This window comes from Panthera pardus, unplaced genomic scaffold, assembly GCF_024362965.1.
Source record: "Panthera pardus isolate Hobbes unplaced genomic scaffold, ASM2436296v1 HiC_scaffold_12, whole genome shotgun sequence".
Lineage (NCBI taxonomy): Eukaryota > Metazoa > Chordata > Mammalia > Carnivora > Felidae > Panthera > Panthera pardus.
The window spans coordinates 107,528,977-107,543,361 of NW_026526677.1; the positions used below are offsets into that span (position 1 = coordinate 107,528,977).

General features: G+C 45.0%; 1 long non-coding RNA gene across 1 annotated transcript; it reads left to right on the top strand.

Moving 5' to 3' along the window:
• The first annotated feature begins 788 nt into the window (after nucleotides 1-788).
• On the top strand, nucleotides 789-1,525 carry LOC109278695 (uncharacterized). Its single transcript, XR_002085802.2, has 2 exons — nucleotides 789-1,074; nucleotides 1,318-1,525. It is a non-coding gene; the product is annotated as an uncharacterized LOC109278695 (long non-coding RNA).
• Nucleotides 1,526-14,385: the final 12,860 nt, after the last annotated feature.

Genomic DNA, 14,385 nt, shown 5'->3' on the forward strand with positions numbered 1-14,385 from the left:
AAACTTGCCCAGGTGACAACTCTCCCAGGAGACAAGGGACAGATTCGCCCAAGAGACCAGGGACACACTCGCCCAGGGACGAAGCCACGGCAGGAAGCAGTGCCACCACCACGCGAGAGGAAATGACGCGCAACGGGAAGCTCTTTTCGGCGCCTCGGGCCCTACCTTGTCACGTTTCCGCTGGTCGCGGGATGAAACGGGGCTGCTCCGGGGCGACGGCTGCTCTTCCCGGGTGCCGCTCCGGGGTTTCTGGAAGCCGCCGAGGCTGAAGCTTCTGGATTTCCCGCCTCTTCCGGCGTCGACAGCGAGAGCGCCGCCCCAGACCCCCGCCCGAGCTCTCGGCTGACCCCACGGCCGCAGTGACACGTGATCACACGTGGCCGTCACTTCCCGTGGTTGAGGCGCGGGCCCGGCGCGCCCGGCTGCACGAGGTCCTCCGGGGGCGACCGTCGGCGGAGCCGTGCGCAGGTGCAGTCACCCGGAAGCTCGTCGTCCCCTCCCTGACCCCACAGGTTCCGCCCGCCACGCCCACAGCGGAGCCCTTTCCTGGGAAACGCGTGCCCAAGGCTCCACGCACTGCACCTGACGCGACCCGGGTAAGACCTCTCCGGAAACTTTCCAGGTTCTGGAGGGCAGGTGCAGAGACTTGCTCATCTTGTTGCGGCCCCAGGCGAGCCACGAAAGGGAGCTTCACCGTTCGTCCAACTTGCCACCTCACCGTGTGGAGTGGCCACCGCTTTCTTGGGTCTCTCCTTACCCACCCCCATCCTCCGTGTACGAGGGGACTCCTGAGTTCTCCGGAGCACAACAACCCATGCGGTCAGAACCGCGCTCGACCCCGCTGTGTAAACATGACGAACCGTCCGAGAAGCGAATTAGCCTGATGTCACACAGCTGGGGTGAGAACCCAGGCGCTTTGGGGACCGAGCCTGCGCTGGCCGCTCCTCTGCTACACTGTAAGCCAGACCCCTCCACCCCCCAGCTTCCCCGGCCTTCTCCCCGTGCAGCTTTCACCTGCAGGCTCCAGAGAATCTACACCCAATCCTGATCTCAGGCAGAAGGCGGAAAAGCGACGTAAGCGGCTTTGTATATCTACTCCGAACTGAGACACCCTTCTGGCTCTACCCTGACTGTGTACCCCAGATGTACAGCGAAGCTCCAGATATGTTCCCCCCGGTCTGAGCACCTTGTAGGTTACCTACTATTTACACAGCCTTTGACTCATTCATTGCACAAGTATATTTGATTGTCCACTACATACCCACCCTAAAAAAGAGACTGCAACCAATTAACCGATATGTTATGTCCGTTTTACAGGTGGGAAAACTGCTGCCCTCCACCAAATGGCTCTTCATCCTGAGACCTCCGGAGACCACCTGTGATCTATTTCATTCAACTACAACATTAGCAAAATTGTCATTAAAAGCCCGTATAAAGCCAGGCTTTCTTAAGCCTGGTTAATCAAAACAGTTCAATCACTTGTCTGCCATCCCACATCTAGTAAATAAATGAAATTAGCATTTGATTCCGAGTCTTCCTCTGTCTGAGATTTGAGCCCCAGCTTGCTCCTGCCAGTCCCCTCCTCCACTTGATCCCCGACATCCTAGTTCTCTAATTCTTTGACTGGGTGTCCTACAATCCACTTCTTACACTAAGTATTGGAGTTAGCACAGACCCCACACGTAAAGGACTCGGTCTCACAAAAATGCCAACTATAAATGGGGTACCAGAATACCTGCGTTTTCGCCCAGTTGATTAAAAATTTGGGAGCTCCCATGGGTCATGCTCACATTTCATAACTCACTAAAACTACTCACAGGACTCAGGAAAACTCTATGTTGAGGATCGCAGTTTTATTATAGAGGATACAACTCAGGAATGGCCAGATGGAAAGGATGCCTAGGGCAGGGCATGGGAAGGGGGGACGGGGTGCAGAGCTTCTGGGACCTTCTCTGGGTGCCCTGCCCTCCCAGCACGTCAACACAATCATAAACCTGGAAGTTCCAAAACCTTGTGGTTCAAATGTTTTTGTGGAGGCTCCTTTCACTGGCCTGATTCATTGGCTGTTGGTGATTGAACTTAATCTCCAGCTTTCATCCCTTCCCCAGAGGTTAAGAAGAGGTCTGAGGGGCGCCTGGGTGGCACAGTCGAGTGAGCGTCTGATTTCGGTTCAGGGCATGATCTCATGGTTCATGAGTTCCAGCCCCACGTCGGGCTCTGTGCTGACAGCTCAGGGCCTGGAGCCTGCTTCGGATTCTGTGTCTCCCTCTCCCTCTACTCCTCCCCTGCTCATACTCTCTCTCTCAAAAAGAAATAAAGATTAAAAAAAAAAAAGTTAAAAAAAAAAGTGGTTTGAAAGTTCCAACCCTAATCACCATGTGTAGCCAGACCCTCCTGTGAAACTATCTGAGGGGACACCTGGCTGGCTCAGTCAGAAAAGCCTGTGACTGGGGGTGCCAGGGTGGCTCAGTGGGTGAGGCGTCTGACTTTGGCCCGGGGTCATGATCTCACAGTTTGTGGGTTCGAGCCCCATGTCGGGCTCTGTGCTGACAGCTGGGAGCCTGCAGCCTGCTGTGTCTCCCTCTGTCTCTGACCCTCCCCTGCTCATGCTCTCTCTCTCTCTCTCTCTCAAAAATAAACATTTTTTTAAAAAAAAGAGGAGCCTGGATGGCTCAGTCTGTTTGGCGTCTGACTCTGGATTTCAGCTCAGGTCATGATCTTGCAGTTCGTGCATTCAAGTGCGGCATCGGGCCTGTTGGTGCAGAGCCCCCTTGGGATGCTCTCTCTCCCTCTCTCTCTTCTCCTCCCCTACTCACACTCTACTTCTCTTTCTCTCTCAAAATAAATAAACATTAAAAAAAAAAATAAACTATCTGAGAGGCTACCTTGAGTCATCTCATTAGCATATAATCAGGCTCTTCGTGAATAATGAGTCCTATCAATCAAGAAATTCCAAGGGTTTCTGAAGCCTGTGCCAGAAACTGGGGGCAAAGATCACACATATTTTTTAATTATACCCCAATACTCCAGGAACCACAGCCGGGACTGAAACTGAGTTACCTGCCATCAGACTTCCCTTAAGGAAGCCACCTGCCTGGGTCTCTAGGCGTCCTTCCTGGTTCCCCCATCACTATATTCCACACACCTGTCAGGGCAGCCTGTCTGCCTAACTGGAAACTCTCCGTCCCACAAGGTTCTGCCTACTGGCTCAGCAGCCACAGTCAGCTGGGCCCGCCCCCGTTACCCCAAGCCTGCCTAACTCCAGGGATCTGGTCTCCTTCCAGCACTCGCCCTCCCCCAAGTCTGTGCCTGTGGGAATTGTATCACGTCCTGCCAGATACCCATGTGACCCAGACACGCCCAAGGGGCATTTGACTTTGCCATAGGCATCGGAGGCCACAGGCTTTGGCACTGAGGAAGCTGGGGAAAGAATTGGGTCAGTATGAATCACAGCAAGAAAAATCTATAGGGTATTAGATTTAGAGAATATTACTCTGCAGCATTATTAGAACACCTCTCTGTCTGCGCTAGCTAGGCCTGTATCAGCGTTTCCATTATAAATCCTATTTCCAAAGGTTTATGACTTGCTGTAAAAATTCAGGCAAGGCTGAAAAGCAACGTCGTGAGTTTGCAATCCAGGAAGCAATTTGATTCAAAGAAAGGATAAAAAGTTGAGAAGAAACAAACAAATAGAAATGAGAAAAGAGAAACAGATCGTTAAAAACACAAAACAAAAAACAAAGACAGCTAGAGCATTTGCCCTGCTTTTCCGCCCTCGTGTGACTTACTAATTTTGTTTTCAAATTTGAGCTTTCACAGCTTACTAACTCCCATATGCAAAGAGGCCTATGAGGACTGGAAGCATTAGGTCCACGATGTGCTTTCCTATTGGAAAAGCGGGTAGCAGCATGTGTTAAAACCTGCCGGTGAGGGTCCTCTGGGGAAACAGTGCCCCACCTCACCCCTGCATTCAGGAAAACTCTTGGGGAACATATATCTAATCTTTGCTGGCCCAGTAAAAGGCAGGGGAGCTACAGTAAGTTTATACTCTCTAACGAGCAAACACAAGTTATAGTCCAATAATTTCCTGAAGACAAAGCAACTATCTATAGCATTCTTTGGTACCCTCCAGAGACTATTTTAAGGCAGGTCCCCAAGACTTCCATATATCTGTGACGATTTATCCAGTTATAATTTCATCAAGACGTGGCCCGAGAGATAGCGGGCACTTTGGCCGGCATTACCCATAATTCACTTCCCGAAGAGAGGATGCTTCTGTTAGTTCAGAAATACCACCTCCCAACCCTCGGAAGTGTGTACTTGGAACGCACCACAATTCACCCAAGTCCAGCCTGCCGAGTTTGAAGGTGGGTCTTTGCCCCAGTTTTCAATAAAGACGCCTTAGGGCAGTTTAGGGGAGCCAGGAAGAGACAACTACCAGTCTCTGGGTCCAGACTTTCTCAGAGGAGGACGAAGCAATCTGGTTGGAAGGATGGCAATCTGGTTAGAAGGAGAAAAGAGGGAACTTGTCTTGTCTGTAATTACATATTCAGCAACACTATGCTACTGCTACTACTTAAATCATTGGGTTATTTGGAGGAGATTTAAGAAAGGAGTGATGGGAATTATGTGGGGGACACTCATGCCTGTCCAGGTCCCGGTGCTGCAAAAGTGAGAATCTGCCTTCAGGGAGGTGATCTGTCTGAAACTCACGTCTGACCTCAAGTAGCACGGTTGAATAACAGAACAAGAAATGGAATTAGTTTTTATTACGTATCATTGCTGTGTTAGACAGCATGCCAGTTTTTTATATATTATTTCATGGAAACCTTACAAAAATCCTATGATATTGATATGTATTATTTGTGCTACTGTAAAAGATGAGGAAATTAACTCATCAGGGGTTAAACCACAAGCAAAATGGCCGAGATGAGATTGACTGAATTCCAAAGCCCCGGATCTTTCCATATCAGCTCTGAGCAATACTTTAACGGGCAAATTACAGAATGGAAATAAAGCTGAGGGGCGCCTGGGTGGCTTAGTGGGTTAAGCATCTGATTCTTGATCTCAGCTCAGGTCTTGATCTCAGGGTTGTGAGTTCAAACCCCACCGTTGGCTCCACATTGGGTTCTGCATTGGGTGTGAAGCCTATTTAAATATTAAAAAAAAAAAAAAAAAAAAAAGGAAATGAACGTGGGTCTGAAAGTTTCATGATGTTATCTGGGGTAGAACTAGGGAGAGGCCCAGTAAGCGTCTGCACAAAGGAAGGCAAACTTTAATTATGCTAATTCCTCAAATCTAGAAAAGTAAGCTTAATTTCAGAAAATAAAAAGTTTCTGGGATTATTTTTTTTTTAAAGTGTGATTTTATATATGAGCAGTCTTAAAGCGAACTCTGAAAACTAAAAGCTTCCCACCTTTAAAGGCAGTGTGGATAATTAAGCTATTGTCTGTCTCCTCCTACCCTGCCCTGCTGAGCTCCGCAATTCTGGAGCCCGCGGCCCACAAACTTTATTTCTGTTTTACTAGCGGATGATCTACTAGGGTCTGCCTACAGGGGGCGCTAACAGGAAGATTGGAAGGCGGAAGGAAGAAGATTCTGCTTCCTTTTTTTGCTCTCTGTACTTACAGTAATAGGTTTCAAATGCTCTCCACACTTCCAGAAGCAGCTGTAGATACAAGTACCAGCCAGTTGTCTGACACCCCTTCTCCGAGATTCTAGAGTCTAATAACCCCAACCTCATGGCTCTGTTCCCACAGCTGTGGAGGAAGTAGCTTTTTCCCGAAGCTGCTATACCTGTTACCTCAGCATTCCCTTTTGCCTTTAAATACCTAAATACCTTTTAACAAATTCCTTTTATGAAATCCTCTATTAAAATAACATGTGGCTCATTTTTCCTGAATGGGCCCTGACCGACATAAAGTCCTCTGAAGGAAGCTTCTTTAACTGCCTTGAAGTTCAATTCTCTTTGCTGCCTGGAATTTTTTTTTATATTACAAATTAACCTAAATCGTTTTTCCATATATATCATATATATATGGAAAAATAATTACATTATATATATGATGTATATATCATTACATTATATATGGAAAAATTACATCATGTATATATCATTATATATGGAAAAATCATCATGCTTATATATATATATATATATATCATTACTTTGCACACCTACAACTAATACAATGTCATATGTCAATTATATCTCACTTAAAAGTATATTAACCTATTCTGTCTCCAGCATTTACTTACTATGTGATGTTGAGCATGGTAAGTTAACTTTTCTAAGGCTCAACTTTGTCACATCTAACATTAATATCTACCAAGTATTGATTTTAAGCATTAATTAATATCTACCAAGGTATATTACTGTCTACCCGGTAGGGTTACTATGAGCACTGGATGAAATAACTCCATGTGTAAGCATCAAGCATGACAGTTAGTGTATACAGATGCCTCTGATGAACACTTATGTGTCTGCAGAGCATCGTGACCTTTGAAAAATCACCTCCCCAATTCCATAGCCATCCTACTCCATCCCTACTTTTGAAAAGCTAGGCTTTCAATTCGAGGTGAACACATGCTTCAACACGTCAAAGTAATTCATCTCTCTGGCCACAGAGAGTCCAGGGATGGATCTGTATTCCAAGTCAGGGTGATTAAAATGGCCAAACGGTCACCACGACTGTTCCCGGGATTAAGGGATAATCATCTTATTTCTTGCTCTGATGCCTAATGTGCAAAATCATATAAGCTCAAGATTCCAGGAACCATCTTTCCCGCCTCTTTGGTGACCAACTTGCCTGGTTTGTTTGAGACTTTCTTGGTTGTACAATGGAAAGTTCTGCATTCTGGGAAACCCCTCAGTCTCAAGCAAAAGATGAGAGCTCCCCACTTTTAAAGGAATTGTTGGTATTTAAGCTATTGTCTCTCCGCTCCAAACGGAGATGATTGGCCACACTACCTGGTGAAAGCCTGCAAGAGAAGCAGCCCCTGTCAAAGAAAGCAGGCATTTCTCCAAAGAAATACAAATGGCCAATAAGCACATGAATACGTATTCAACGTCATTAGTCATTAGGAAAATTGCCAACCTAAGCCACAATAAGGTGCCACTTGCCACCCAGCAAGAAGTAGGGACAGCTAACAAATGTTGGTGAGGATGTGGAGAAATTTGGACCTGTAGATATTCAGGAATGGAAGATGGAAAACAGCCACCGTGGAAAACAGCGCAGTGCTTTCTCAAAAAGCTAAACATAGAATCGCCATATTATCTTGCAATTTCATTCCTAGGTATGCACCCAAAAGAATTAAAAACAGGTAATCACACAAGGTACACATACACATGTATTCATAGCAACACTACCGACAACAGCGAGAAGGTGGAAACAGCCCAATTGTCCAACAGTAAATTAGTAAACAAATTGTGATCCATCTATGCAATGGAATGTTATTCAGCCATAAAACAGAATGAAGTACTGATATATACTACAATATGGATGAATCGCCCAAACATGATGCTGAGCGAAAGCAGCCAGGCATAAAAGGGCATATGGTAATTGATTCCGTTTATATGAAACATCCAGAATAGATATCCATAGAAGTGGAATACAGATTGGTGGTTGCCAGGGACTGGTGGAGTGGGGTGTGAATAGGGAGAAACAGCTTAGTGGGTAAAGGCTTTTCCTTTGGAGTGATGACAATGTTTTGGAACAAGACAGAAATGATGGTTCCACACCATTATGAATGTGGCACCACTGTTCACTTGAAAATGGTCGGTGTGTGTCATGTTAATTTCATCTCAATAAACTATTTTGAAAGAAAGTAAGAAGAGGTAGAAGGAAGGAAGGCAGGCAGGCAGGCAGGTAAACCAGGCAGGAGATGAAGAGAGAAAAAACTGGATCCTGATGACATGACTGAGAACTCCTACCAAGCCTTCTCTGAAGTGGAGAGCCTGTGATCTTGTCAGTTAAAAAACCCAATAAGTCATTTTTTCGCTTGAATAAGTCTGAGTTGGGTTTCTCTCCTTTATAACCAAGAATTCTGAATAATATTACCCTGAATTAACAGTAATTAATTTTTACCCCAGAACCCACTAAAATTTAACCTAGTTTCTGTCTGTGCTGGCTTCAGTAGAAACGAAGAACATGCCGCCATTCCTAGAAGCACTACCAATGTACGTGGCAGAAAACTCTAGAGGACCTTCAGCTGTCTCTTCATGTCATTTCACCCACGTCAAGCATTGTTTGAGAAGTCTTTTTGCCTGGTACCTGAACCAGAATAGGACATAAAGTTTTAGAAAATTCCTTGCCAGAAATCAAAGATACAGGATTCAGAACTCCCTATTCTTATCAACAATTAAAAATGGCAGATGTATGTTGCCAAAGAAATTCCGCCATCTGGTCCAGTGGCGTGGTGATGGGATGCCGAGCAAATAATCTGAAACTCAATCCTCTTGTACTTCAGACCTTCTCACTCCTCCCTCATAATCACCTTGATGTTTCTTATGGATTATTAGTGAAGAGCTAATCACATTTTAATGTTGTAGGCTGGGGTTTAATTGTTAGTTTATAATTGAATGGTTCCAACTGGAGGGAACTAATTGCCTCCATGAAAATTTGCTGTGATTCTTTCAGGTGTCCATCTGGATCTCAGGATACCCCTACGGCCAGTGAGTTCATCAGTTTGCTAATTTCCTACAAGAGGATTGAGTTTTATTGTCTTTCCTTGCCCTCCATGGCTAGCCTAATCACATGGAGATTGCCATGAGGCTTAGGGTAACTTAAATTCCACCAAATGAGTTGAGTCCTCAGACATGCTACTACGATTAGAGAAAACCCAATACAATGCTGACAATGGCAAACAGTAACATCGACAGTCACCAGTACAGAGCGAAATGGAAACAGCCCTCACGGTATGACAGATAACCCTAGGCAAGTATTTTAACTTCTGGCCTCAGGGTTTTCACCTGTAAAAGTGGCTGGAAGAGATTTCAGGTCTGTCAGCACCAAAATTCTGCATTCCATATGTTGGAATGAGATTAGTTATAAACTGATTTCGCCCATTTCAAAGAAACATGGTAGAAATCAGCATCCCCATTTTACAGTTGTGTAAATCTGAGCAGTAGCTTATGGTATAAGAGCTCAAAATAAAAGCAAGATCTTTCCTCAGCCAGAGAGTATTCTATTCATGTATTTATTCAGTCAGCCGGACCACACTTACCAGAGCTATTCTGGTGAGGAATGCTCTAGAATGCTATTCCATAACCTCCTTTTCAAAGACATAAAACCTGCAGGAGCATTTCAGAACCTCACAATTAACCGATTGCTGGAATAACAAAACACTATTACATACCAAAAAAACTGAAGTGGTCAAACTTAATGACAGATTATATCAAGATTTATACATTTATAAGATACTTTTCTTGGGCCAGGGTTCGATTACCTCCCAAGCTAGAGGGTTTGCTATAAGGCCAGCTCATTCCACAATCAACATCCTAGGGGAATACCAGGAAGATAGGGAAAGCAGTGAATTTTGCCTTCGTTTGTGACACAGTGGAGCTAATGTGAAACATCAAGGTGACATCAGCTAGAGCGTCAATCAGTAATGGATGCTAAGACACCATTGGAAATTTAATGAGGTGGAAAAATGTATCTTACAAAAACCCTTTCCAGGGCGCTTGTCTCTGTGATCGGAAGAAATATTTTCAAAAACCACCTGGGCTTGGATGAGCCCTTCATGACCCAGGAACACATTCAAGCAACATGAATGGCCCATTCAGAGCTGCCTTCTAAAAGGGGTGATTGGATCAATGCAGACATTTCTCCTGCCCAAATTGGGTGCACAGTTTTGGGGCTGATATGAATTGCTCAGAGCTATCATCTACACTTTTCCCCCGTCTGCAATCTGCATCCTTTCCCCATGAGACAGGTCCTCGGCCTCCGAAGAACAAATGCTTAAGAGTATCAGACTGATAGGACATCACATTATTAGCATATTCCTCGGACACTGCATGTTTTAGCCCTGCTGTTCCAATACACACCCTCCTCCATTAAAAAAAAAAATTAATAAAAAAAAAGTTTTTAATTAGGGGCACCTGGGTGGCTCAGTTGGTTAAGCATCTGACTTCGGCTCAGGTCATGATGTCGTGGTCCATGAGTTCAAGCCCCAAGTCGCGTTCTGTGCTGACGGCTCTGAGCCTGGAGTCTGCTTCGGATTCTGCAATTTCCTTTCTCTTTGCTTCTCTCTCTCTCTCTCTCTTTCTCTCAAAGATAAATAAACATTTAAAAAAAATTTTAAAAGACACACCCACCTCTTGGGTCTAGGGAAACAGATCCTACAGGAAAGGAATCTCACACAATTAGATCCCAGGCAGCCAAGCCTTTCTCCTTCCTTCTTGTTAAGCTATGACTGTTTGTTCAAACAATGGAAAGAGAACCAGAGAGACAAAGTACAGGGATAACTTGGTGAAAACGCAGAGGCTCTTAGACTTAATCCTCTTGTGCTTTCGAGTAGGGGACTTAGGAGAAATAGTTCACATGGTTAAAACTTCATTCATTAACATTAAAGGTTAATGATTAAAACAATTTACTAAGTTTTTAAAAATTAAACATGAGCTGCTAACCAATAAAATGAACGTGAGAAGTCTATTATTAGCAGGGACCCTAAGCATCTCTCTGACCACCGTGGCGTTGGGCTCTAGGGATCCACAAATGAGCGAGCACAGCCCCTCCCTGCCCGACCCTGCCCCTCCCTGCCCCTCCTTGTCCCTGTCTGCCCCTCTCTGCCCTGCTCTGCAAAGTGCTTGCAATGTACCGAATAGTTTTCAGCCATGGCTCTGAACCTTAGTTTTAATCCCTCCCCACATCTTTTTCTCTACATGCAGCATTTTTTTTTTTCTTAGAATGTGCCAGAATCCCCACAAGCCAAGAGATTCAATTGTTCGGCAAACACGTATCGCGCATCACTCTGCACAAGCTACTGCAGCAGGTGCCGGAGATACAAGGATGGATAAGAAGAAGCCTGTACCCTTGAGGAGATGGAAGCCAGGAGCAAGCTCAGATAACTCTGCTAACGTTTCGGAACGGAGGGGTCACACAGATCCAGAGAGAGGAGACAAAAACTACGTAATCAGCTTCCATTTAGTGCTGGTGGTGACAAAGTACAGTGCGCTCAAGCCTCTGTGTTCACCATTTCCTTTTATCCTCCAGCAACCCGGTGAAGTATTCATAGCCCCCATTTTATGAGTAATGATATGCAAAAAGGTTTGTCTTTTTGTTAATAGCAGCTGGTCAGAGAATGCTTGCAAGGAGAAAGCTAGCTTTGTTGAAAAGGGGATAAACCCATTCATCCAAATGCAGAAGCATCAGCCTCCCAGGCAAGGGTACTGGGTTGGGCATAGACTTCCTTCAGGGGGGCAGAGACAACTACTTTACATAATAAAGAGAGGAAACAGTGGGTGCCAAGAAAATTAGGAAACGGAACTCTGCGGGGGGCTAAGTACCCACAGAAAAGCAGAACCCCTGGAGAAGGTGCAGAAGGAAAGCAGAAGAGAAAAGGAAAGAAAAAAACTAACAGATTTCCTGAGAGAAATTATCTGTGCTTTGTGAAGAGCTCCCCCCACCCCAGCCCGTGACCCCACAGACACTCAGTAAACCTACTTGAATTTCTTGTCGAAACCAGGGAAGGAGTTGAATTTTGCCTCAACATTGACAAATTGCTGGATACACTGCACACCATAATAAGAGAAGGGTGGGCTTCCATTTTACGGGGCAAAAAGGGGGAACCTGGGACATACAGAGATTGAACTAAAAGCCCAGGCTCTGCCCCCTCCCCTTTTGAGGTTCAAAAATTTTGAGAGCCCAGAGAATTATCTGCTTCTTAGGGAGATGAGAACATGGTCTCGAGTCATGGGCTGAAAAGGCCACCCTTACCAGAGGGTATGCCCCTAAAAAGGAAAGATTTTGGAGTCAGAAAGGTAAGGTCACAGGAACAGATCATAAGAGCAAAAAGTTAAAAAGGAAGTATTTCAGGGACCTTGTAACAAGGAAAGAAAAGAAAGAAAGAAAGAAAGAAAGAAAGAAAGAAAGAAAGAAAGAAAGAAAGAAAAGAGAGGGAGGGAGGAAGGAAGAAAGAAAAAGAGGGAGGGAGGGAGAGGAAGGAAGAAAGAAACAAAGAGAAAGAAAGGGAGAAAGAAAGAGACCGAGGGAGGGAGAGAGAGAAGGAAGAAACAAACAAAGAGAAAGAAAGAAAGAAAGAAAGAAAGAAAGAAAGAAAGAAAGAAAGAGGAAGAAAGAAAGAAAGAAAGAAAGAGGAAGAAAGAAAGAAAGAAAGAAAGGGAGGGAAAGGGAGAGAGAAAGAAAGAAAGGGAGGGAGGGAAAGGAAGAAAGAAAGAGACAAAGGGAGAAAGAAAAGAAAGACAGAAAGAAGAAAGAAGAAAGAAAGGGAGGGAGAGAGAGAGGAAGGAAGGAGGAAAGAGAGAAAGCAAGAGAAAGAGAGAGAAGAAATGGAGAGAAAGAAACAAAGAGTCTGTGAAGCAGAAATGCTGGAACCAATCACCACGGAAATGCGGGAAAGCCACGGAGGGAGAGAAAAGAAGAAGGAAAATGTGAAGTTGCTGTGGGCCAAGAACCTGGGATGAGCTGAAACGCGGAGGTCACTTAGTGGAAAGAGAATTATAAGGATGTATTTTACGTATCCAACTTGAATAATGCCTTCTGTAAGATCTGCAGGAGTTTGCAGATGTGAGTTCGCCGCTGCAAGAAGGACCAATGGAGGGACTGAGGGGTGGAGCGGGGAGCCCCAGTCCTTCTCCACGGCCTCCGCTTTCCCACGCTGCGTTTGTGCTGAGAAGTGGGGTTAGCAGAATTTGCATCCTTCTCACTAAGAGAAGCTCCTGTGTCTGTCACCTCCGGGTGTGGAGGAAAGATCGGGGACAAATGTGGCACACGGTCTCTCCCCCACATTTCTGCCAGACACTCGCTCACCTCGAGCCTCTCCCGTGGCTAACCTTGTCCTGGGTGCCCAGACCACTCCTGCTTTTATTCCGAATTATTGGGGCTGCATTAGGGTAGAATTCTGCCTGTGCAACTCTGGACGCCTTCCCGGATTTTTGTGTGGTCTCCTTAAGTTCTCCAGCGTCTGAATATGACCTTTCCACTTCAGAAGGATTTTATTAATTTGCAACTCAGCGATGGTCTCCAGGCCCTATGCTGCAGTTAAGAGCATCAACTGTGTAATTTCAGAACTGCTTTTTGGTGTTCCTAAAACTTCAATATTGAAACGGAAGTTCATTTAAGTTAAAGGAAACAAAGGCTCCTGCAGCCACAATGTCAACAAATATTGAGTAATGGCCCTGGCTCACCAGGGAACTAAAGCCCGATGTGTGATTTTTTTTTTAAAGCAGTAACGGACAGTCGTGAAATAGTTAAATTATTTTATACTAAAAAATGAAGAGTCTGGGCGCCTGGGTGGCTCAGTGGGTTAAGTGTCCTACTTAGGCTCAGGTCATGATCTCACGGTCCGTGGGGTTCGAGCCCCCATATCGGGCTCTGCTGACAGCTCAGAGCCTGGAACCTGCTTCGGATTCTGTGTCTCCCTCTCTCTCTGCCCCACCCCCACTCACACTACCTCCTTCTCTCAAAAATAAACAATCATTAAAAAAATAAATAAAATAAATAATAAAATTAAAATAGTCTACCGGTGAATTTAAAGGGAAGGGGGGAGGCACAGGGATTATCAGTAATGCATTATGTAGATTCATTTTGGAATACGAATAGCAGAAATTGTTACAATGGCACGTACTCCAAACCAAAGTTTTTGCCATTGAATAAAGTTAATTATCATTCATTAATCTTTGCAAGGATTATGAAAATGTGTTTATGATCAGGCTCCCAAGTACTTGCAGCTATGATTATAAGAGCAAATTTGTCATCCCAAATAAGCAGATAATCTTCTTGTTTAATGAGCCTCTCTTCTTGGAGATCAAAATGCATTGTGGGAACCTCAAAAAAAAAACGATGCTCCAAACACCATGTGTTACTTCCAGGTTCACCCAATGTGATTAAACTTAAAAAAAAAAAAAAAAAAAAAAAAAAAAAAGCAGAGATCTCACAGTTGATTTTTCTTCCGCGTCGCCTTTGACACAATTAGCAACGGCACTCGGCCTGCCGCGGGACGCCACGGAGGAAGACACGATGGCCGGGCAGCAGAAAGAAGGAAATACTCTGCACCAAGCAGTTGATGGATTTGCATCCCTGCTCTATCGGTTATTACGAGAGAGTTTATTTCATCTCTCAGCCACAGCCTCACCTGTAAAATGGAGGTCGGGCGGTTTCAATGACACAGCGGATGTCAAATGTGGGTGCTCGAAAGCAGGGACTC